At 47.3% G+C, this 22,654-nt stretch overlaps 1 long non-coding RNA gene across 1 annotated transcript; it reads right to left on the bottom strand.

Annotated features, from left to right (window-relative positions):
* Positions 1-2,055: 2,055 nt before the first annotated feature.
* Positions 2,056-2,586, bottom strand: LOC130609303 (uncharacterized). The gene is made up of 3 exons (XR_008974755.1): positions 2,478-2,586; positions 2,323-2,365; positions 2,056-2,224 (listed from the first exon to the last, which is right to left on the bottom strand). It is a non-coding gene; the product is annotated as an uncharacterized LOC130609303 (long non-coding RNA).
* Between the last annotated feature and the right edge of the window lie 20,068 nt (positions 2,587-22,654).

The raw sequence follows: 22,654 nt of genomic DNA, 5'->3' as shown, positions 1-22,654 counted from the left end.
GCTCTAGATGCTTTGCTGTCCCTTCGATTTCAGAATTTATATGTCATTTCTGTTGCTTTTAGACACATGAACAGAAACTTTAAATATTCCAAATTCAGCAGGACAGCCAGTGAAAGGACATGGAACTGTTGGAACAAGTCCAGAGGAGGCCACGAGGATGATCAGGGATTGGAGCACCTCCTGTATGAAGATAGGCTGAGAAAGTTGGGGCTGCTCAGCCTGGAGAAGAGAAGGCTGCATGGAGACCTCATAGCAGCCTTCCAGTATCTGAAAGGGGCCTGTAGGGATGCTGGGGAGGGACTCTTCATTAGGGACTGTAGTGACAGGACAAGGGGTAATGGGTTAAAACTGAAACAGGGGAAGTTTAGATTGGATCTAAGGAGGAAATTTTTTCCTGTTAGGGTGGTGAGGCACTGGAATGGGTTGCCCAGGGAGGTTGTGAATGCTCCATCCCTGACAGTGTTCAAGACCAGGTTGGACAGAGCCTTGGGTGAGATGGTTTAGTGTGAGGTGTCCCTGCCCATGGCAGGAGGGTTGGAACTGGATGATCTTCAGGTCCTTTCCAACCCTAACTATTCTATGATTCTATGTATTTGGGGTTGTCTGTCCATTTGGTGGCATGCTCCCAAATTCACCAGGGCCATAACTCATGAAATTCAACAGGAATCATGCAGACAGATGTCCAAAACTTTCAATATGGAAAAGCACCGAAACAACTACGAGGAGCCTTTGACTTCCTCTGCCCAAGTAACGTAGCTCAAAAGCTACTGACTGGCTCCTTGCGATTAAAATGCCGCAGCACATCGATATTTGAGCACTTGGATCGCTTTCAGTTCCACCCACTTAGTTTCCTCCTCAAAATTAAATCCTTATATTGAGGCCATGCCCTAAGAGAAACTTGCATTAGGCTGTAATCATGGTGGTGTTAAAGCCTGCTTTCAGAAGCGCAGACTTCCCAGCACTGGGGAACATGCAGCCTGATTTACACTGCACTGAAAACAGGGACTCAGAATTGAGATATTTGACAAAAACCAAGTGTTTGTGGGGAGATATTCACTGAGCTGATCATAGAGGCCACTAACCCCGGACGCACAGGCTCTGCTGCCAGTGATGCATCCCTACAGCCACATCAAGTCATGTTGAAGCCACCGGCAGCAGCCGGGTGGGTAGGATGAGCAGTGCAAATCCAAGTGCAAAATCAGGAGCTGTGATTGCTGATGGCAGTTTTCACCCACAGCCCATTATTATCGGGTTAAAGAATATCAAATACAATGTATTTCACACATTGAAGCATGTAAGCCTGTGCTGTCGCTATAATCCCACTGCAATTTAAAAGTCAAATGTGTGGAAATGCTGCTTCGAAAACACTGCGAGCATCACAGTGACCAACTAGGAAATGAGAGGAACAGTGTGGGACCCCCATCAAACACTGGGTGTCAGATACATCCTTCTCTTTTCAGAAAGCAGGCACTACCTTTGATTTCCCATCACCAAGCTGGAGTGATGATCCTTATGCATTTTAATTTTACTAAGTCTTATGTTTTAATGAACTTCCAGGCCCTGCTCCAGATGGACTCAAACCTTTCCATAGGGAAGTTTGTTCACAAAGAGCAGCCAGATGGAAAACGGCTTTGAGATTTGGGGCAGCAGAAATAAAGCCCCCCTGTGAATTCTGTATAATATCACAATGAGTGCTAAAACACAGAGAAGAGCTGTTGGACAGAGAGCCCTCCACTGTTCTGCTGCAGGCATCTCCATTTCACATGGGGTCTTCCTCTACCTTTTGGAGGCAGTCTGACAGAGCTTCAAGCTAGCACCAAGAGAGCTGTTCAGTCGATGTGAGAAAATACACAGGAATTGAATATAGCAGATGTCGTTTCACTGGGAAAAAGTTGAATATAAAAGATGCATTATTATTTATAGGCTGATTTTCCTTTTTTTCTGCTGGCCATTTCACTTCCTGAATAAAATAACATTTTACTTTCTTAGCTACATACACACAAATGGCATTTTCCTGTTAATACTGAGAAGCCCGTATGTGAGGATGCATGCAGGGTTACAAGGCTTCCTTCCCCAGATGAATTCATTCAGTACAGTTTTGCTCTAAACAGGTTCAGACCTGGTCTCCATAGTACTGAGCATCTCCGTGTCTGCAGGGAAAAGTCTTTTGCTCCACAAAAGGCTTTGAAATTCACTTTGCAAGGACCATTTCACCAAGGGGTGTCTGCAGGTGCAGGAAGGTGGGGTAAGAGCTTTGTGAAGAAGCAGACCCCATCATCACCTAAACCCATCTTGCTCTCTGAACCCCAACACTGTGCTCACCTGTAAAACAACCTGGGTTCATTGGGAATCCAGGTGAACCTTGCTGAGAAACACAGAGGTGATGATGTTATCAACCAAAAAGGAATTCCCAGCGTGCCAACCCTCAAGGGAAGGCAAAGTACCACAGAGAAACCACAAAGCCCAGAACCAAGTACCTGGAATCCCAACTACAGCTGGGGGTGCCCAAAGATGATCTTGAATCATTTACGGTCATATATTGTGCTAAAGGAGTGTATCTGCTGAGGAGCCTCAAAACAACACAGATCACCAAGCCCCTGTTGCAAGGCCCCGTTTTGGAGACAGCCTGTGGGTTAACAAAGAGACTTGCAGCCCTTTGCAATCAAATACAGCATCATCCCCACCACGCTTTGACCCATGCCTTTTCTGTGCTACCTAAACTCATCTTAAATCGCACCTTGAATCACATCACCGTCTGCTGATGCAGTATCAGCCCAAGAGTCCTTGCATTAACTTTCCTCTAAAAAACACATTATTGGGAACAGGATATCTCCTCCTTTTGGAATTCATAATAAGCTTTGAATTTGACTCTGCTATGGAAAGGCACATGCAGTCTGTTACCTGTGGTGGTGTTTCCCTATTGCTTGTCAGATCCCTGTGAGCATGGACTTTGGTCCATAGTTATCACCAGGCACTGGTGTGCCAATGAGCTGCTTGCTCCCCTGTCTCTGCCAGGCATGCTCCTCTCTGAAACCCACAGTGACAGTCGCAGCTGGAGTTCAGGCTGTGACAGTGAGTTCTCCCACTGTGACCTGGGTCACTGTTGAGCCTCATGCATTAGAACTGAAATAAAAAGAGGGGAAAAAAACCCAGAGACTAATCTGAAATAAAAGCACAACTAAATGGTGTGTGAAAACTAAATTGCCATCTCACAGCTTAGTGCCCAGCCCAGAGCTGGGTGTTATCAGCACTTAGGATACAACAAGCCATTGACTCATCAGTGGCATGACAGTTAACTGCTCTGCTGACAACCATAAATCTATTCCAGCACTACTGTTTATTATTAATTAGGAGAAGGGGGGAGCTGCATCCGTAGCACAAACCAGTGGCTAACGTGAAAGGTTTTATCTGGCTTGAAAAATCACCCATTTAAATCATGCATCAAGGTCATAACACACACAGGCAGCTTCATTCACCGTGGCATCTCGATGGAGGCTGTGCCAGTTGGGAGCTTCCATGCCATGCCATTATTTCCCACCCATCAGAGAAGCAAATAAACTTTTGATTCATAATAGGAACACACTGGAAGCAAGCTGAAAACCTGCTCTGAACAGCTCTAATTAAAGGTATTAGGAGTTCAGGTACAAGCTTGCAGAGGGATAACAATATAAATCTACTCAGCGTCTACAGGAGTATTTATCACTACCCCCCACTGCTGGTACCCGTGTATGTGTTCCATCAATATTCAGTATCGCCTCCACTTTACCCGGGGTCTGTGCAATATGCTAAATTAGCTTTTTTCTATTACCATATCAAAGGTATGTTTGAAATTGAGCATCACTGTAATTTAGCTGAAATTACAGGCAGGCCGGCTCTGTCTTGATCAGTTTGCAAAACCCTCCACGTTAATCAAATAAAAGACACTGCAGATGAACAACTCAGCAAGGCAGGCAGAAAGCTGGCTGCCCTGGGGAAAGTCCTCACATGCTCTAACACTGGAGATGCAGAGATGTCTATCTGCTGCTGCAGATGGCTCTGGCCATGCTAGCACCTCGCCCACTATCCCCATCCCCTTTCCCCAGTCTCACACCCACCATCACCAATAACATCATCACCAAAGCAGCACTCAGTTGCTAAAGGCTGCTCACAGTTCCTCCCACACGCTTGCCTGATTTAAAACACCATTATTTCCCCTAGATCATGCAGCAATTGATATTTCCAGGTATCTGTCAACAGCTAAAGACAGGTGGCATGGTGCAGGTGGTTTAAGACATGCAGCAGGACTGGTTAGCTCAAACTCACACACCAGCATCCCCAGCAGCAGGGATGCAGAAAGCCGGTGGGAGGCGCTTCCATGCATCCTGCTCAACTCAAGCAGCATCTATCCTGGAAGGATAAGGTACAGATAGATGGACCCATTGCCCTTCCTGGCCCTGGTGGGTGTTTGGCTCCTGGTTCAGTTCTTTGCTAGGAACATGAGCTCTTGCCTTTGTCTTCTCCAGCACCTCCACCCTTTGCTGCCTGCCTCCTGCTTTGCCTCAGACATTAATTGTTCAGTAGCAATTTCTCTTTTTTCCCCAAGGTGACTGACTTTTGCTCAAGATCTTTCTGCTTTTGACAATCCTTAAATTATGTCCTTAAAATAAACCTCACAATCAGCAATATATAAATTATAATTTCCTTCTCCACATGCTTCAACTATTATCTTAATCAAGCAATCGCGTCACTTCACATATAGTCCCTCATTACCCAAGTCGTGCCCTGTTTGTATTATATCATCCTTATCTGATGGCGCACCAAATCATCTGGCAAATCCTCAAAGTTCCTTAAATGTCTTCCAGTCCTTTGGCACTGCAAGAATGGATTTCTATGCAGAGCAATGCCCATTAAGGGATCTCCAGGCGATGAGGTGGCTTTCTTTACATGTCCACCACATTATCTGACTTTGGAAGTGAGAACAGAAGGAAAGCATCACTCTGCTAAATACTGGGTGACCTTGGGTACCACTTCACCTCTAAAAGAAAACTCTCTAGAGTCAGGTCTTTGCTGGGATCACTTACACAGGTGAAGCTGGCAACATTTGGACTGATGTTGGAGACATTTTAAAGCAAGTATAAACCCTCCATTGGGTGGCCATGCATTTGCCTGGGACATGGTCCTGCAGCTCAGAAGTACCCTGAGCACCAGGCACAGAATACATCCCTGGCAGTGCTCAAAGCCAGGTTGGACAGGCCTTGGAGCAAGCTGCTCTAGTGGAAGGTGTCCCTGCCCGTGGCAGGGGTTGGAGCTGGAGGAGCTTTAAGGTCCCTTCCAACACAAACCAGGCTGGGATTCTATAATGCAGACTCCTGCTTCTGTGGCCACATCCTGTGATGCTTTTCCACACAAGCACTGCTCAGAAAGCACATTTCTCACATGGAAACACCCCATTTGTATGCTCAGAGCCAGCCTGGCCGCTCGCCCAGCACCCGGCCTCCCTTAATCCATTATTAATGAGCTAAATCAGTCTCCCGTTTTCAGGCGGCTAATTTGTTCCCACAATCATGATTCCAAATATCACACGAATAATTTAGCAAGTTATTTTAACTGTGGTTAGATAAGCCTGTTAGCCATCATAAATTTAAATAAATTACCCTTTTCTCACCCATGGAGGTGCAAAGGCAGAGCACTCTGTCAGGTGAGATACACATCCCTGCATCTTAGGTAACACAAATGGTACCTAGCAACTCAAACCTGCATGGAAGCGTGCCCTAAAGAGCCCTTCTCTGATCGGCAGCAGGAAAAAGGGGAGCCAATCCCAGCCACCAGCCCTGCTGCCATGCCAGGGTGCATCTCAGACATGTGCAGCCATGAGATTTCAGTGTCACAAATGTCCCAAGGTGAATGATGAGCAGATTTGAGTTTGAGACCCCAAAGACGGAGAGGCTTGGCTTGGTCCTGTCCCTCAGGAGCCATCGGTTCTTGCCCAGACACCCGATTTCCTTTACAGAAGCCAAACACCTTCTTCTCTCACTTGCTCCACTCCTTTGAAAGAGCAATTCTACAGTAACTCAGGTGTATGGAGCCCTGAGGCTCCTCACTGCAAGATCCCATTCGATGCTTCAAGATTCTCCCTTCTGCATCCTTGCTCAGCAGCAGGTGTGCCCTGGGGCTGCGAAAGGAAAGGTAGGGCCAGGCAGTCTTTTACCACTGTCACCACTTGCTTTGACCACAGGGACTTGCCTTGCTCTAGGTAAGATGAGCAGCTCGGTGTGACCCCACATTCCTATGAGGCTCAGCCTCCCCTCATCAGACAACCAACAGAAGAGGATGCAATACTGCAAAAACCCACCCCAGAGCACAAACAGCCCATGTGAAGGAGCTGTTGTAAGCACTGGTTCTCACAAAGGTAACCCCAGTGCAGCAGTCCACACATGCAAATCACGTCTGGCTCTCAACCCACTGTGACAGACCCACCCATGTGCTGACACACAGAGCTTTGCTGACAAGCCACGAGGCTGCTGTCTTCACCACAGCAGGATGGCAGTAAACAGTGGTAAATAATATATAGGGAATCTAATTTTAGAAGGCAGAGAAATGGCAATAATAGTTCTGGTTTAAATTGCTGGTAAGAGGTTTTTTTTCCCCAAGGATTGTAACTGGAGGTGCAAATATTTAACTGAGTATTAACAAATAGACTGAGGGTTTACCAGTAACATTGTGAGGAATATGAAACCTTGGAGTTTCTGGGACTGAAACACTGTGAGGGATTAGGATCAGACAGTGAGAGGCAGAATCAGATTATCTCACATCTGCCTATGCTGGGGCTCTTACAGCATCTGGTGTCCATCACCATGTGAAACACAGGCATGAGACTCAGCAAGGGCTGGAGTGGAGTCATGCAGGCAATTCTTAACAGCCTTGCCTCTGCATGGATGCCACTACCCGTGGGTGAAAGATGTGCAGCTCCTCAATATCACAGATCTAAAGAAGCAGCTTTAAATTAGACTGGTGCAAGTACAGAAGGAGCTGACTTTCGAATACTGCTTAGGAAGCATAGGGAATAAAAAGGCATTTTTCAGTCTAGTTGTCCAATTTCTTGTTCTTTTAAAGCAACAAAGGATACGAAACCCCTGTGAAAGGGAGACAGCCCGTGGGCTGGGATTATTCTGATTTCTGAAGCAAACACCGGATGTCAACTGCCTCGTATCCGTTGGCTACACAGACAGATTCGATAACCTGGAAAATGATGGGCTTTTCCCTTCACGTCCATTGCTGCACACAGCACGTGGCACCGGGGCACTGGCATCAATCACAGCAGTGATTTTCTTCAGCAGCTCTTCCCAAGTGGGCAGTACCAGGTCTGCTTTCCCAGCGAGGGGCATTGCTGGGGGCAATGTGCTGCAGCTCCAAGTGCGGAATCAGGGCAGTGGGGGACCCCCCCGGTGCTAGGAGATCCCCATCAATGGAAATAAAAGCCAACAGCACACCTAACCTAGCTGGGAAAAACACATATACCTCTGTAATAACAGGAGATGTGCAAGGGATTGACTCAGCCGCAGCCATCCTGCAGACAGAGGGGCATACGCACACTTTCCAATCCTTCTTGGTAGCTCTCATTTCCCCAGCCCATCATTTTTGTCCTTTGAATGCCATTTTCCTGCCCCTGTTCCTCGCTACCTTCCAGCTCCTGCCTTTGTCATTCTCTCCTCACTCGGGTCTGTCCTTCCCTAAATTCTCCTGCTTGTTCTCCCACCCCTTTCTCATCCAGAAACTTCTGTCTCAAGATACTTTAGTTCCCTTCATCTGCCCCAGGAGAGCTGAGAAGTCGGACATCATTGTTGACCTTGTCCTCCATTTCAGCACCCAGTTTACTCTTCCACCGTACCCATCCCTACTCACAGCTGTGTTCAATATTGCTGAGCCCTCTTGTCTTCATTCAGCTTTGGTACTGGATCCAAATCTTTCCTTTCACTCCCTGCACAGAGAGAGCCTCTCGGATCTAAACTGAACCTCAGACCCTGCCAGGCTATTGCAAGACTCAGTTAATAAATATTAGTGAAAGGCAGAGATCCCTGGATGAAAACTGCAGTGGAGCTGGAGGCTGCCACGTCTCACTGACTTCTTATTATCTTATAAGGGCTTCACTGGACTGCATGAATAGTGCATGAATCTGAAGAGCTTGCTGTCATCCTCACCTTCAGCTTGAAAACGTGGCTCATAGGAACGCAGACCTGCAGGATCCCTTGGCTGAGGATGGACTACACGCCTGGGAATGGACTCCATCCACTGGGAGGGAGCTGGGCTCTCACATCCCTCTGGAGTTTGGGGCATTGCAGGTAAATCGCATTTAACTAAGAGGGAAACCCTTCCTGAAGTTAAGGTCAACGTAATGTAGTGCAGAAGATGGACTGCGCAGGTAAAGCAGGGATGGTCACACACAAGGTTGTGGGAGAGAAAGGATGCTGCTTTCTAGAGGGTACTTCGGTAAATAGCAAGGCAGCTGCATCCAACATCTCCAATCACCCCAGCACCCATAAAGGATGTCATTTACCTTCCAAGTAAGAAAGAAAGGCTCCCAGGTACCAAAGGAAAGCACCGAGGTTGGGGTTTTCCTCTCCTAGGAAACTAGGATCGGATGGGATCTGATGGCAACTGCTGCTGCAATTGGTGGTGCATCACTGAGCAATGAAGGGTTACTGCTTTACAGGGCTTTCCAACCGCTCCTCTAATCAGTGCAAGGTAACTCACTTGGTTGTAAGCACTTCATTATGGTATTCTAAAGGAAAACCATCTCTTTGTTTAGCTCAGCAGCGTGAAAGTTCATACAGCTGAAACGTGGGAACATCTCTCACCAGGAGAGATAGTAGCAATATAGAGAGATATTTATACAATATAGAGAGATTTATAAATGTGAATCACCATTGGTATTTAATTTATAAGGATAATAGTACTGATATCAGCTAATTTGCTAAGAAACACTTTGTTATTGCAACGTTTGCATGGAGAGGGTGAGGAGACCCATAGGTCAGTCATTTAACCTCACTTTCCCACCAGCTCCAGCATAGCTCTAGGACCCAAACTCACACCTACCCACACTCAGTACCTGGTGTCTTTTACATCTAAAGCCCAACTAGCTGGAGGATGCAGGTGACCCAAGCAAGGATGCTGGGATGCTGGGCAGTGTGTGGAAAGAACCCAGTCACAGGTTTTTGCTTTGGCTGCTCTTGGCACTGGGCATTTTCTCACCTGTAATTGTGTATTTCATTGTGTTAGAGATGCTTTGCTACCTATACCTAAATCAGCCTGATTCCTGCCCCCTTCTGTTCTCAGTCAGTGATCTGTGAAGACAGGCAAGACCTTAGAAACCATCATGAAAATGCCAGCAGGTTCCAGGGATGGAGCCTGTAATTCTTGGGCATCCCTTATCTCAGCCCCTTGATGCACTTAACCTAACTAGCTCATGCCGTGGCTCTAGAGTGCTACTGTGGAAGCAAAACTGTCTGCAATGTCAGGCTGATGGTCCCTGAGGCTCAGACAGTGCCAGGGACTCCAATGTCCAATGTGACTCCAACCAGCAAGAAGGCAATAAAAGCAATGGCTTGACTTGCCTGAAGAGCAGCAAAGTGCAAGACCCGGAAGAAGAGGTAGTGGAGGCCTAATAAATGGAAGTGGGTCCAGGGATCTCCAATGTACCACATACCTGCCACTCCCAAACCCGTGCCCCTGCAGCTGCAGGGCTGCCCAAACCACAGTTCATCTCCTGCTGCTTCCTACTAAAGCACACAGCAGGAGATGAAGGCAAACACCAGCAGCACAGGCTGAGAGCCTGGGGTGGGTTTGTGGCACTGACATCTCAGTTTGGGCTCAGAGGGGAGCCGAGCACAAAGTGCAGGTGGAGGAGGAGGTGTTCTCTCGTCACCAGCATTCAATCCATCTCTCTTTGTGACTGTTGCACTGCCAGCCAGAAATAGGTGTGTATCACAAAGCCCTTTCAGGTGCTAGCAACTCGAGCATCACAGGGCTGGTCTTGGTTAAAAGACTTTTGATGTTGCCCTCCCTCAGTTCACTGCCTGCTCCAGCTCAGCCTTGGGTTTGTTTGGGCACTAATTCCAGCTCCACATTGCAGGGCAAAGCTTTAGCATTTTAAGAAATCCAGGGGCTGCTTGGCCCGACTGCAATCTGTGACGTACAGGCGTCCGTGAACTTCACGTTAGCAACAAGGATGAAACTTGACATTAGCAACAAGGAAAACTCTCCTTTTCCTCCAAGACCACAAGTTCTTATGACCCTAAAAGCACATCTACTGCATGTCAGCAGCACAGGGCCAACAGCACATGGAGGAGCTGCTCTTCCAGCTGGCAGAGAGCACCAGCCCCAAGGAAAGCATCCCCCTATGGCACTCACCATCCTGCTCCAGAGCCAGACAGAGCCCTCGAGTCCACCGTAGTGACTTCGCATCGACTCTGGCACATGCAGGATGAACTTGATGCAGTTTCCTTCCCCAGCTGACATTGAAATAACTTTGCAGCAAGCAAACACACAGACAGCCCGTGCTCCAGTTACCTCCCCCGAAACAGAAAGACTGTGCAAAGCACTTTTCTCCATCCAAACATATCCCGGAGATGCAGTAAGCATCTTTGCTTCCTAATTGAAAACATACATCACTTACTTAAGTGATACTAAATCAGGCACAAACACCACTGGCAATGTAAGCATTAATAACCAGTTCCCTGCTCCAGGAGACAATAGGTCCTCTGCCAGCATAAACCTCACAGCTTCCCGTGAAGCCAGCCCCAGCCCGGCTCCTGCCACCTTGTCCCACATCACTGCTGCATCAGTCCCACAGACAAGTCTTTGCTTCAGTTGTCACATGCATTTCATGCTAAAGGGTTTAGCCTGCCCAAGGGGAGACTGAGCTGAGCTCTTAGGCAGAAGCTCTTCCCTGGGAAGGTGCTGAGGCGCTGGCACAGGGTGCCCAGAGAAGCTGTGGCTGCCCCATCCCTGGCAGTGCTCCAGGCCAGGTTGGACACAGGGGCTTGGAGCAAGCTGCTCTAGTGGAAGGGGTCCCTGCCCGTGGCAGGGGTTGGGGCTGGAGGAGCTTTAAGGTCCCTTCCAACCCAACCCAAAGTTTTTGCATCACTATCTCCATTAATTTGGCTTCTTCTAGCCCAGCACAAAACGGAGCCCTGCACATGATTCTGAACATAGCTGAACTTACATGCAGCAAGTAATTAACTTCAAAGAGGCCTGATCCCTGCCTGGCCAGCTCAGACCCTGGCTGATGCTGCCAGAAGAGCTGCCAATGGAACAGGGAGAGATAACATCATTGAGGTCTCTCCTCTCTCCCTGTTAAGATCTGCTAATAAAGATGCCTGTTTACTTTACCTGTCCTGTGTGGCTCTCCTCTGCTCCAGCCCCATGTCAGTAATAGTAATAGTTATTATGAGTAATCTCTGCCAATTAACTGATTTACAAGACTATTCAAATGCCATTCTGTGCTGTAATGTAATTTGCTCATTCCCAAGCCTATCCAACTGTCCTGCCCTTATAGCCAAGGAAAATTTCATCACTGCTTCAGAAACAGGTGGATTTTCCCTTACTTTGATTTCCATTTCCCATTCAGCTATTAGAAGAAACCCATTCATCAAAGCTATAGGTTTTCCCTCTGAAAACCTTCAGCATTTAAAAGCTTTTGACTGAAATATAACGTATTAATGGGAGCCGTGACTGCACAGCCCTCTGCTGACCTTCCATAGGCTGAAATTGCTTATTTTGCTAAATTTATTTGCTATCCATTTATCAATCTAAGTCTCAGGTGGTTTTAAAGGTCATAAACCAAACAGCCACTGAAATATGATTAAAGAATATGGAAATAAATTACAAACTCCTAATGTTATCCCTTCCTGTGTCACGGTGACAGGCGCTCGCATGAAGTATGAGAACTTGTTTAACATCTTACACACGTGGGGATTCATCTGCCTCTGGAGGGTTGCTCAAGCTCTGTTAATTCACAGCGTGCTGCTTTGTGCCTACTGAAAGGAGGATTATAGGAGGTAAACTGTGGGTCAGAAGCAGGCTAACAAAAAGGTTTAACTTTCCTTAGGGGGAAAAGTCTCTCCTTGGTGACCGACAGCGTTTATTAACAGGGGTTAGCATTGTGCTGAGAAGTTACTTCCCATTGAACAAGCAGTGCAGTTGTTACCATGCACAGAGCCCAGACCACCTCCAAAATAACAAATGGAGCATTAAACTGCCTTAATGCTGCAGGATTAGCACTGAACCCACTGAAGATTATAGGCAAAATGAGGAAATCTTTATACTCATCGCCTGGAGGGCAGAAGTAAAGGTGAATTTAACATGATGCTTTGATGCAGGTGAAGCAAGCCTGGTTACTGTAAATACCAGGGTTGGAAACAATTCAGTGGCCAACACCAGGGAGGAGGATTTTGTGCACAGCTGAAGGAAGCAGCATCATCCAATTGCCCCATATGAGCTGCTCAAGGAGCACCAGAGGCAGCATCAGGCCTTAGCCAGCACTTATATGGGAGCAGTTAGCACAGAGCAGTGTTCACGCTCTCTTCTCCAGCTGCCATCCATCGGCTGCTCCCACCACCAGCCATGGAACCTAGAAGGCAGCAACAGGGATTTGTGTCCAGGTCCTGCCCTGGCACAGGATAGGGCTTCTTCAGAGTGAGCCAGACCAAGGAAGTCCTCAGACCCACACACAGACAAAGATCTCCCTTTCTATGATGTATTACAAATAACCTACAAATGATACTGGCTGTAAAACCCAGCTGCCTGCTCAGAACCAGGCATCAATTCCTCCACATCATTGGGACAATTTTGGCTTTATTACCAGGAACTTCAGTGCAATGACTGTGCAGTCACTGGTGAATTTTAATTCTTGATGAACCTGTAATGGCTTTGCCCACTGGGCTCTGGTACAAGCACACGCAGACGTCTGCTTCCTGCAAAAATCAAACCTCAGCTTCAGAAACCACCGTTTTCCTCAATATCAAGCGATTTCCCAGGGACCTTTTTTTTCCATGTAACAGAAAAAAAGAACATTTTCTCTCTTTTTAAAGCAGATCTACAAAAGAAAGAGCTCCAGATGTCTCATATCTCTGGCAGGGGTATTGCAGGGAGCGCTCACGACTGATGCAGCCTGAGGTGCAAAGTATGCGCAGCGCAGCTCCAGAGCTGTGATCACTTCTCGCTGTTGGGTTTGGTGCCTTTTTTTTCCCTCTAAATTGATTAATGAATTATTAATAAACGAGAGACGAGCACAGCAGAGAGACAACGCTTTATAAAGACCTCTTTAGACGCAACAGGATGGAGATAAAAACAAGCAAGGCAGTAAAAAGGCAAGATGAAAGCAACCAGCAGCCTTCCGAGGGCGTTATCAGTAACAATGAACCCAACAGATGAACAGGAACACAAGCTACTGCCAGGCACTGCCCTTGCAAGGGTGCTGCAGAGATGGATTGTTGAAAAACACATATGTATATATACATATATACACACATCAAATACATTATTGCAGCTGGGAATAGAACCTTGCACATCAGACCAGTGATATTACAAACACGCACATACACAGCTTTCAGACTGCTTTATCTCTGGTTTTACTTGAGGGCAAAGGATCCAAAGATGCAATACAGTGTGAAAGATGTCTTAGAGCAATCAAGTAAAACAACAGGGCTTGTGACTTGGTCAAAATATCCAGTTCTTCTCCCGCTTTTCATCCAAACAGGCAGCTCTGCATGAGCCAGTGCAGCTCCTGCTCGCCTTCAGAAGCCCAAGCCTTAGGCGAGCATCCCTGCGAGGGGATCCCTTTCCTCTGCTGATGCCCCAGTGCTTAGCAAGGACTTGAGGCAGCATTTCAGCCTCTCCCATTGTCTAAAGCTCTGAAAAGGCTTTTCTTCACCATCTGGTTGCACTGAATTTGTAGGAATATCAATGCTTCAAAACCTGTACCATTGGAAAACAGGGTTAAAGTGTGTTAACACATCCAGAAGCTGTGAGAAGAAAGGCTACCCCCTCATGCAAGCCTGATAACACAAGTGTCATTGCCAAGCTGAAAGATTAACTTGGTCCACACTGTGACCTGTATCACTGCTGTCAACTTTTGGCCAGTTTTTAATTGCAGGCTCTGCAAATCCCAGCTCTATGGAGGCTATTCTGGGCTTAAGGGATGGGAAAAGGACCAGATGTTGGGCAAGTGATAGCACTGACACAGATCCAGAGGAACGCTGTGGTGGATCAGACCCAATGTCCGTAAGATATTACAGCAATTTCTCCAAGTCCGATTAGCAGCTGATGCGGAATGCGCCGAGAGCACCTGCAGCTCCGGGGTTCTCCTATGAGCACTGTTATTACCTACAGAGTGTGACACATTGTCAGCTTCAAATGTATTGCAAAAACCCTATATCTTCAATAAGGATCAAGAGACCCAATGAATGGGCATGGACAGCGTTCTACATCTATCCATCATAGAGCAGCAATAAGAAATCAGTGCGTCTGAAAGAACACCCAGCCTTTCTGAATGACATGATTACAAAACCATGTCTTGACTGCCTCAGTGCTTGCATGGGCACACTTGGATCACGGAATTCCCTTTGGATACGTTAACGTGTTCAAAAAAGGATCAATTTTGAAGTTATGAACTGCTCGTGAGTTCACCGGTGTGATTTCCTGCTTGGGAGCCAGTTCCTCTTCCAGACACACTGGGAGCTCATTCTGGCATGTCATTTCTTTCAAGGAAATGAGTTATTTGAGTTTCCCAATGGTGCTGCTGGGGGAACTGCAGCAGAAGGATCATAGTGACTGTAAGGACTGGCCTCTTTCTTAACCCCAGCTCTATCACCAACTATTCCACTGTGGAAGTTGCATATGAGGAAGAAATCAATAGTTTTAAGTTGTTTGAGACCGTTACACACAAGCAGTCAGAAATGAGGGGCTAATTCTGACCTCACAGATGTCTGTGATGGAGACATCCAAAATAAGGGTGTTTTCTTTCTGCTGAGAACCCGTAACACTCATGAGCTGAACTGGACACACACGTGGAGCCTGCTGTGCCTCCAAGTCCTGCTCAGCTTCCCCAAAGTGAAGTAAAAACCCCATAAGCCTCCACTCAAGCAGCCACCTCAGCCTCCTCCTACCATCAAGGGGAAGGAGAGGTGGGCTCCCTCCAAGACACCATCTGATAGCCCATAACAGTCCAGGTTCCTATCCGCTATGATACTGACGAACAGGAGTTAATGGACATCACCACCATGAGCAGAAGGAGACGCAGTTCGCCCCTCCATCATGGACTCTTTGGGCAATAGCTTCCCTCCAGCACCAGAAGCTCCTGTTTGAAGAAGCTGCACCCAAAGCTAGTGGTGTCCAACAGCACTGCCTAACCTGGCTCTTCCCAGCCCAAAGCCTGCATACATGTAGGTAGCTGGTCCGCAGAGAAACACCCCTCCAAATGCGTGGTTGGGGCTCACCTAAATGGCTGTAGAAACACCCACATGGGTTGTGTTTCTGTTGATTCATGCAAGACTGGAATTACAGGGGTTCGTGAGGCTCCTGACTAAAGCAGCAGATAGGGGGTTTATTTGCTAACACTTCTTCCAACTGCAGTAGCAGCCATGTCAGCTAAACATACATCTTCAGAAAACACAAGCTGCCAAGACTAAAGTTCTGCCCCACTGCTGGGGTTCCCCAGGCTGCAGGGATCTGATTGCCAAGATCTCGGCAGGAATTGGAAAGAATCAATTATTGATGTTACAATCCAGTGCTTACAACAAAGCTGTGCCCCTTGCTGGAGACCTGGCAGCGAGAGAACACGCTCAGTGGCTCCATGGAACATCTGGATGGGGAGCGCTGCTCACAGCACCCCGCTTCCAGCATCCGCTGCCCAGCCAGCAGGCACGGGGAGGAAGTGGGCAGATCAGGGGGAAAGTTTCCAAACCACATGCTTGCACTTTGATAACAGTCAGCAGCTTGCAACACATTTGGCTCCCAACCGGATGTATCCCAGTTGTCTCGTTAAACGTTTTGTGTAAGTTTGGAGGCTCAGCTTTAGCTGTGTTACTACTAATTGCCTTCCTCCTCAGCTGCACAACAACAAACCTCCCTGAAACACAGCGGTCCATTAGCACCAGACAGGGATTAACTAATTAGCCAAGAATAAGATCTTCTTGAGATAGCGCTGCGGAGATAATTAAAACCAAAAAGCTGGGTCCAAGAAGGACAAGCTCTGCGTTAGCCAAGCTCCAGCTTTTGGCTTCGTTATTCCCCAGCCACAGGTTTTCTTTGCCATGCCCCAGGCACAACACATCATTAGAACTGTACATGTGTCTAATTGAGTAACAAGATAATATTTACTCTTATCTTCAGGGGTCAAAAGGAAAACTTACCCCCTTCATTTACCTACTAAGGACTCAGTAACACTGATTAGCTGCTAAGTGCTCAGACAGCACAGTAAGATGCAATTTCTGGACCTTTTGGTTAAACCAACAAACTCACTGTGTGCAAACTGGCTGTAAAGGAAAGGAGGAGAGGGGACGGAGGCCTTTACCTGGGAAGACCCCATGCTTTGCCTAACAGTAAATCCACACTTCAGTAACTGAGACAGAGAGGGCTGAGAAGTGGGGAAAAGGAGGGGAAAAGGGATAAAAAAGGTGCAGAAAGTTACAAAGAAAATGAAGGGAAAAGCAGCAGGAGAAGTGTTTGAGCTGCTTCTGAAGCCAACATGTTATGAACATAGGAACCTTTAGCAGGTGTAAGAGCATCAGCTTCCACAGCTGGAGTTTCTACAGCACCGCTCAATATGGGCGGTGTGACAGTGCGAGGCTGCAAGAGCATCTGATGAAAACATTGTTGGTACCAGCAAGGCAGGAACTCCTGTTAGATCCTGGTGCCTAACAAAGCCTCTCCTGAAGCAGGTGGAGGTAACCAGCAACCATCACCCCTGCCTGCAGCAGCACAGCTTTCCAAAGCAAACCAGTCTGTGGTCCTGAGGATCAGAAACTGGAGCTCAGGAAACACGCAAACCCAATGCACACGGACCAAGAAAGGCTTTCCCAGGTAACAGATTATCTTTTTCCATTATGGAAATTACCAGCACATATCCATAAGTTATCAGCACGCATCCACAGACAGGTCTGAGCATCAGGGCTTCCTCAGAGGAATACAATCAGAAAGCCCTCCTGGCTCACATCAAACTCAGCCCTTTGCTGTGTTTGATAATACCTGTTCTTTATGCACAGGCAGGAGAAGGGGAAAGAAAGGTATTATCTCATTACTGACACTGATCACAGTTCAGGCACTAAATCCTGCCTAAGAGAACATGCATCAAAATATTCATAACTTGATTGCATGAGAAGAAACTATTATCAGCCTGCAGCATTGAGAGGCATTGTCCTATGACATTCAGGAGGAGAAGACCACAGCATGCCCTTCAAGTTTTATGATTGAGACCAAAACTTGCCAGCATTTCATTATGATCTTATTAATGTTATGAGATGAAGGGAAGAGCATAGCATAATAGAATTTATCATCACCATCATCATTATTATTTCATCTACGTACCCCAAACAGATCAGCTCTGTTATGTCCCAGGGCTTTCACTTTGGCTTTCCTAATCTCACTGCCATTCCACTGGCTTTCAACCCGACTGCCATGGCCATTTCCTCATTTAAAGCTCCCTGCTTTTCATTGGCTTCACTTTTTAAGGCTAGCATTTACTTTTGGTTCCCAGTGGCTACAGGAAAACATCCAAGTGAGTCATTCCCATTGTCTCGCCACAACATGAGGAAGCCCCAAATGATGTGATTTCTTCTTCACTCAGCCTTGAGCTACAGAGGACAAGTAAAAGCCAACTTCTGGCTACATCAGATACTTGGGCACTTGAGACTGGTTTGTTCTAAACAGATTGGGGACTGCAGGTTATTGTTGTGTTGTGGCTATTCAGATCATGGGTATTGGACATTTTTCACTAGAATAAGAGAGATTTCGAGCCCATCCTTTTGGCTGGTACCTCACTGGGCTGGCTTCTTGCTGCAGAGCGGAGCCAGAACTTCTGACATGTCCATAGCTGAGCACTGGCACCTGCATCTCCTAATCCCCAACCATGAGCAAGTGAGTAGAAGATGTGCCCAGGGTTTCCATCACACTGCAAATCTTGTCTAGCCTGGATTTAGGTCAGTGTGAGAACACACTGGAGTCCTGCTCTTCAAGGAACAGCACCAAGCCAGTAAAATACTGGAACCAGCAGCCAACACAGCAGCTTCTGCACGGCCCCAGGCTTCCTAACTTATGGAAATCTGATCACTTGGTTGGGTTTTTCCCTGTAGGATTTAATTCTTTATTGCCCTGTGAACCTGTGCAATCGTTTGCATACATGTCAAACACATGCAAACCAGACGTGAGGCTGTGATGCTGCTGCTGCGAAGCCCTGTGATGAATTCAGCCATCAAACATTCCCTTTAGTTCTCACCAATATCCAAGTATCCATCTAACCCCTGGGTTTTGTTAAGCTTGCTGGTAGCATTGCTTTTGAAGCTCTGTTACGACGTGCTGGGGTGTGATTAAAGCGTTTGGCTTTCCATAGTAACATCACCCATCTATAATCTTGTTTCTTCCGAGATCCCAGCCGACCATACCAGTAATTTCCTTTAATAATAAGGCTTCAGGAGTAACTCTGCCCTTTCGACCCCACATCCCATGCAACACGTGATTGACAGGTATCAGGCTTTCAGCTAATTAAGCTGAGCCCTGGGAGTGCTCTTAATGGAGATAATTACAGGTGCCAGACTCCCTGCTGCACATCTGCCTCCACCAAAGGGTCCAGCGCAGCCCCAGGGTGATGCTGCCGAGCCATGGAGCTGCTCTCCCTCTGCACAGAGGGGGCTCACAGCCTCCCCCCTGCCTCTAACTGGGGGTAAATGGAACTCCACCCTCCACTGCACAAGGCAATTAAGCATGCTGTGTTAATTAACTACAGCAAGGCTGATCTGCTATTCCTTGTAAACACCACTGCCACGGAAGTGTTAAGATCAAGCTGCCTGGGTATGAATCAGATGCTGCAACCCACCTCAAAATACAAACTGCCACGCAAAGATCATAACCAAAGGCAGGGAGGGCGAAGTGCTGCACTGCTCTGCATGCACTTGTAACCCCTTGAGATGCATCACATCGGTGCACTGCGATGCATCAGCATAACTTTCAGGGGGGGTTATGGTGTGAAAGCTCTGGGGTTAGGCTTTTGGATGACAGGAAATCACAGTACCGCAAGGGAAGCCACATTGGCATGTTGCAGTTGTCATAGAGGACAAGCTCTTCTGCACTCTGTCACAAGTTCAGCCCCACTACTGTGAGTGCTGCTCTTGAGGAGCGAATGCCTCTATACCCCCAAGAATACCTTGGTGTTTGTATTTGAGAGCCCACCTCTAGCAGAGATGATTTGTTCTGATAAATCTCAACCAAACCAACCGTTTTGCCAACAGCAGTTGGAAGCTGTCCATGTTTTTATTGCCTGCACATTCTATACATCCCACTGCTGTAAATGTATTCACCGCTTGTGCCAGTTCCCTACCTCCAATTCAGGCAGTGTTACAGCCAAAGCAGACCCCTGTGTGAACTGGAACACACAGGCCTCACCTAACAGACTGTGATACAGAATAAGTCAGGTGTTGGGCCCAATTCTGCTGCAGAGCATTTCATCTGCTCTGAAGCCTCCAGCATCTCCCAAGGCTTTGTGAGTCCTTGGGCTGAGCTTTGAACAACAGGCTCCTTGGAAAGAGAATCATGGGAAAAGGTGGAAAAAAGGGTAAAAAAAGCTGCATTTTTGGAAGAAATTAAAGAAAAAAAGGCTTTACATCTGCAAAACTAAACCCATTGTTGAGCCTTGGGGGTGTTTTAGCTGTTCCACATAGAAGTATTGACATGTTTTAGTCGCAGGATGCAGGTGGGGATATACTGGAGAAGGTTACAGACAGACTGCAGGCATCTTGCAGCCTCCTCGCGGTGTTGCTGTAAGCAGATCTAAGTACATGACGGCACACCCCGGCCCAGATGGCCAGAAATCAGGCACAGAAGTCGGGAATAACCCCTGAAGGCAATGGCGCTGCCAGGATCAAGCTGTGATCCCAAACCACGCTGCGCTATGCGATGCGCAGGGTTAACATCCCCCTGCTCCATGAGGAGCTGCACAGACAAGGATTGCCATCAAGTGAAATCCGTGTGGCACCAGGCTGTTAATGAGCACACACATCACCACTAGTGAAGCTGCACAATGTATCACCACAAATCCCATCTTTCTCTAGGATTCCCACAATTCTCCTATCTTCATGTATTAAGTCTTAATCTGCCTGGAAAAGGGAAAGACAAAAGGGCAAATGTAAACCCTAAAATGTGGCAAAATGAAGGAAGCTGTAACCGGAGAGGAAAAGGGAATCAACTCAATGATGCAGCGACTTTTAAATGCCACATGCTCCCGAAATCCCGAGTTCTGTGGCAATAGCACCCAGCACATGGAGCCTAAAATCATCTCTGAGCTGCAGCACTGCAGAAGAGGAGGACCTGGCTTTAGACTGCAACTTAAACACACTTCAGCTGGGATTGCCTAAAGCCAAGCGCTACGATCCCCACTCTTTGGGTCACTTTGCAGCATTAAAAGCCCCCAAAACCTCAATTCAGTGGGGCAAAGGTTCTCATTTCCTGCTATTCCACATGCAACAGTGATTATAGCAACTACCGTAACTTGGAAAACTGCTGGCTCCTGCACTTTTAGGGTTAAAACTCTGCTGGAAGCAACAGGCTTTTATGTATCCTCAAGAAAGGAAAATAGCTGAGGGTTTGCCTTTTGCTTTGTTTAAGAGGTTTGATGGCAATAGGTGGATATTCCATACATCAGTTTTGTACCGAGGACCTCTCTTACAATAAATGGTAAATGCTTGTATGAAGACCTGTAAACGTCCTACTGGCCAAATGGAAGAAACTGTGACATTCCAATACTCTCATCCCACAGGAAGAAGGCAGCCTTTAGCAGCCCAGAAATGAACAAGCAAATTACAGCCCTAGGAATGGGAGCATGTGTTTGGAAAAGCTTTTAAGTACCTCAAGAGCAAAGGGTGGTTTGAAAGCCACCATTCAGCCAGGCGGTTTGTCCTGAACGTGCTGGTTCCAGCATCACCTCCATAGGAAATAGTTCAAGATAATCTTATCCTGGGGTAGGAAAACTGCTTTGTTTTGATGCCTCCATCGCTGCTGGGTTCCTAACAGCAAACTAAGGGTGAGCATGATAAAGTGGGTTGAGCTGTGTAACCCTGGGGCTGGGGGAGAGTGGGGCCAGGCTTAGGAGGGTGATGTCAGCCTGGGAGGTTTGCTGGTACTACATAAGCACTCCCAAACCCAGGTGCCTGTTGAATGCTTACGCATGAGCTACGTGCCCAGCTCCTACCCTCAACACTGAGCTGGCTCCACCTTCCCTAATGGGAAGGGGAAGGGAGGCAACCCCTTCCCTAAGCCAAAAGGCCACTTTGAGCCATGGGCACAAGAGTTGTTTCCTTTCAGAGTAATGGAATCTTCCCCCTTTCACAGCGAGCATCTCCCACCCCTACCCCTAACAGAGCACCCCAGCTCTTGGTGAGGTGATGCAGCCATGAGCCCCAGAGAGACAGGAGGAAACCACGTCCCCCTGCTCTCAAAGCAGGGCCAAGCACCCAAACACCCCCTGTTACTGCATTTTCTTGTCCTTTCTCACACAGACCACGTCTCCCCTTTGCTCCTCACTCTCAGTGGAGCCTCCTGCAGAAACCACTGCCATTAATCCAAAAGCAATGAGGGGGCGGGGGGAGAGCTCTGTAAACCCACACAAGAATGAGTCCATCTGGTGAGAAGCACCAAAGCCTGTTCAAAGCTCACTTTGTCCTTCCTGCAACTCCAGCACAAGCTGTCAGAGGCATCTCAATCAGAACAGGTTGCATTTACAGTGCTCAGTTTAATTGAGGCTCCCCCCCCTCCTTCAATATCATTTGGTTTATTGTACCAAAGCTGGTGAGATTGCTTACAAAGTAAGGTATAATCCAGCTTGAGTAACAGCAGCAGAGCCTGCACCATCATCTCTAAAGCCTCAGCTCTCAATTACCCAAGCATCTGTCTGCAATTCAGTGTAGAGAGAGAATTTAACCCTCAAAGCAACAAGGAACTGGACAGGAATGGGTAGACTCATTCAGTCTTGCTGGGTTCACAGAGCTGAACCCTTCCTGCAATAGCCACTTACACTCTTGCCCTGCATTAGTCTGTCTCAGGTTAGTGGTTAGCCCCACACCCAGACCGTCACCTTAGAAGGACTCTTCCTCATTACCACTGTTAATACCAGGCCCTGGGAAGTTTTACACAACCTTAGAATCACGGAGTGTCTCAAGCAGGAAGGGACCCACAAGGATCAAAGTCCAACTCCCTGCTCCTCACAGGACTACCTAAACCACTACCAACCTTACCGCAAGGAAGGAGCACCCCATCACTCCTGCATCCACGGCTGGGTGGAAACCAGGGAAGCTGGACAGAGCTACAGCACTTCCATTAAATGAGTGATAGAAATTAATTAAATTCATTAAGTTCAGTCCAAAACTTGTCAGCTTACACAGATTCAAATGTTTAAGACGAGCACCAGGATAAT

Source organism: Pezoporus wallicus, unplaced genomic scaffold (genome assembly GCF_028554395.1).
Source record: "Pezoporus wallicus isolate ANWC-B61680 ecotype Strahan unplaced genomic scaffold, APGP_CSIRO_Pwel_v1 contig_12044, whole genome shotgun sequence".
NCBI classification, from domain to species: Eukaryota; Metazoa; Chordata; class Aves; order Psittaciformes; family Psittacidae; genus Pezoporus; species Pezoporus wallicus.
Note: the sequence above shows the minus strand (reverse complement) of the source record. Positions and strands in the feature narration are given on the sequence as shown.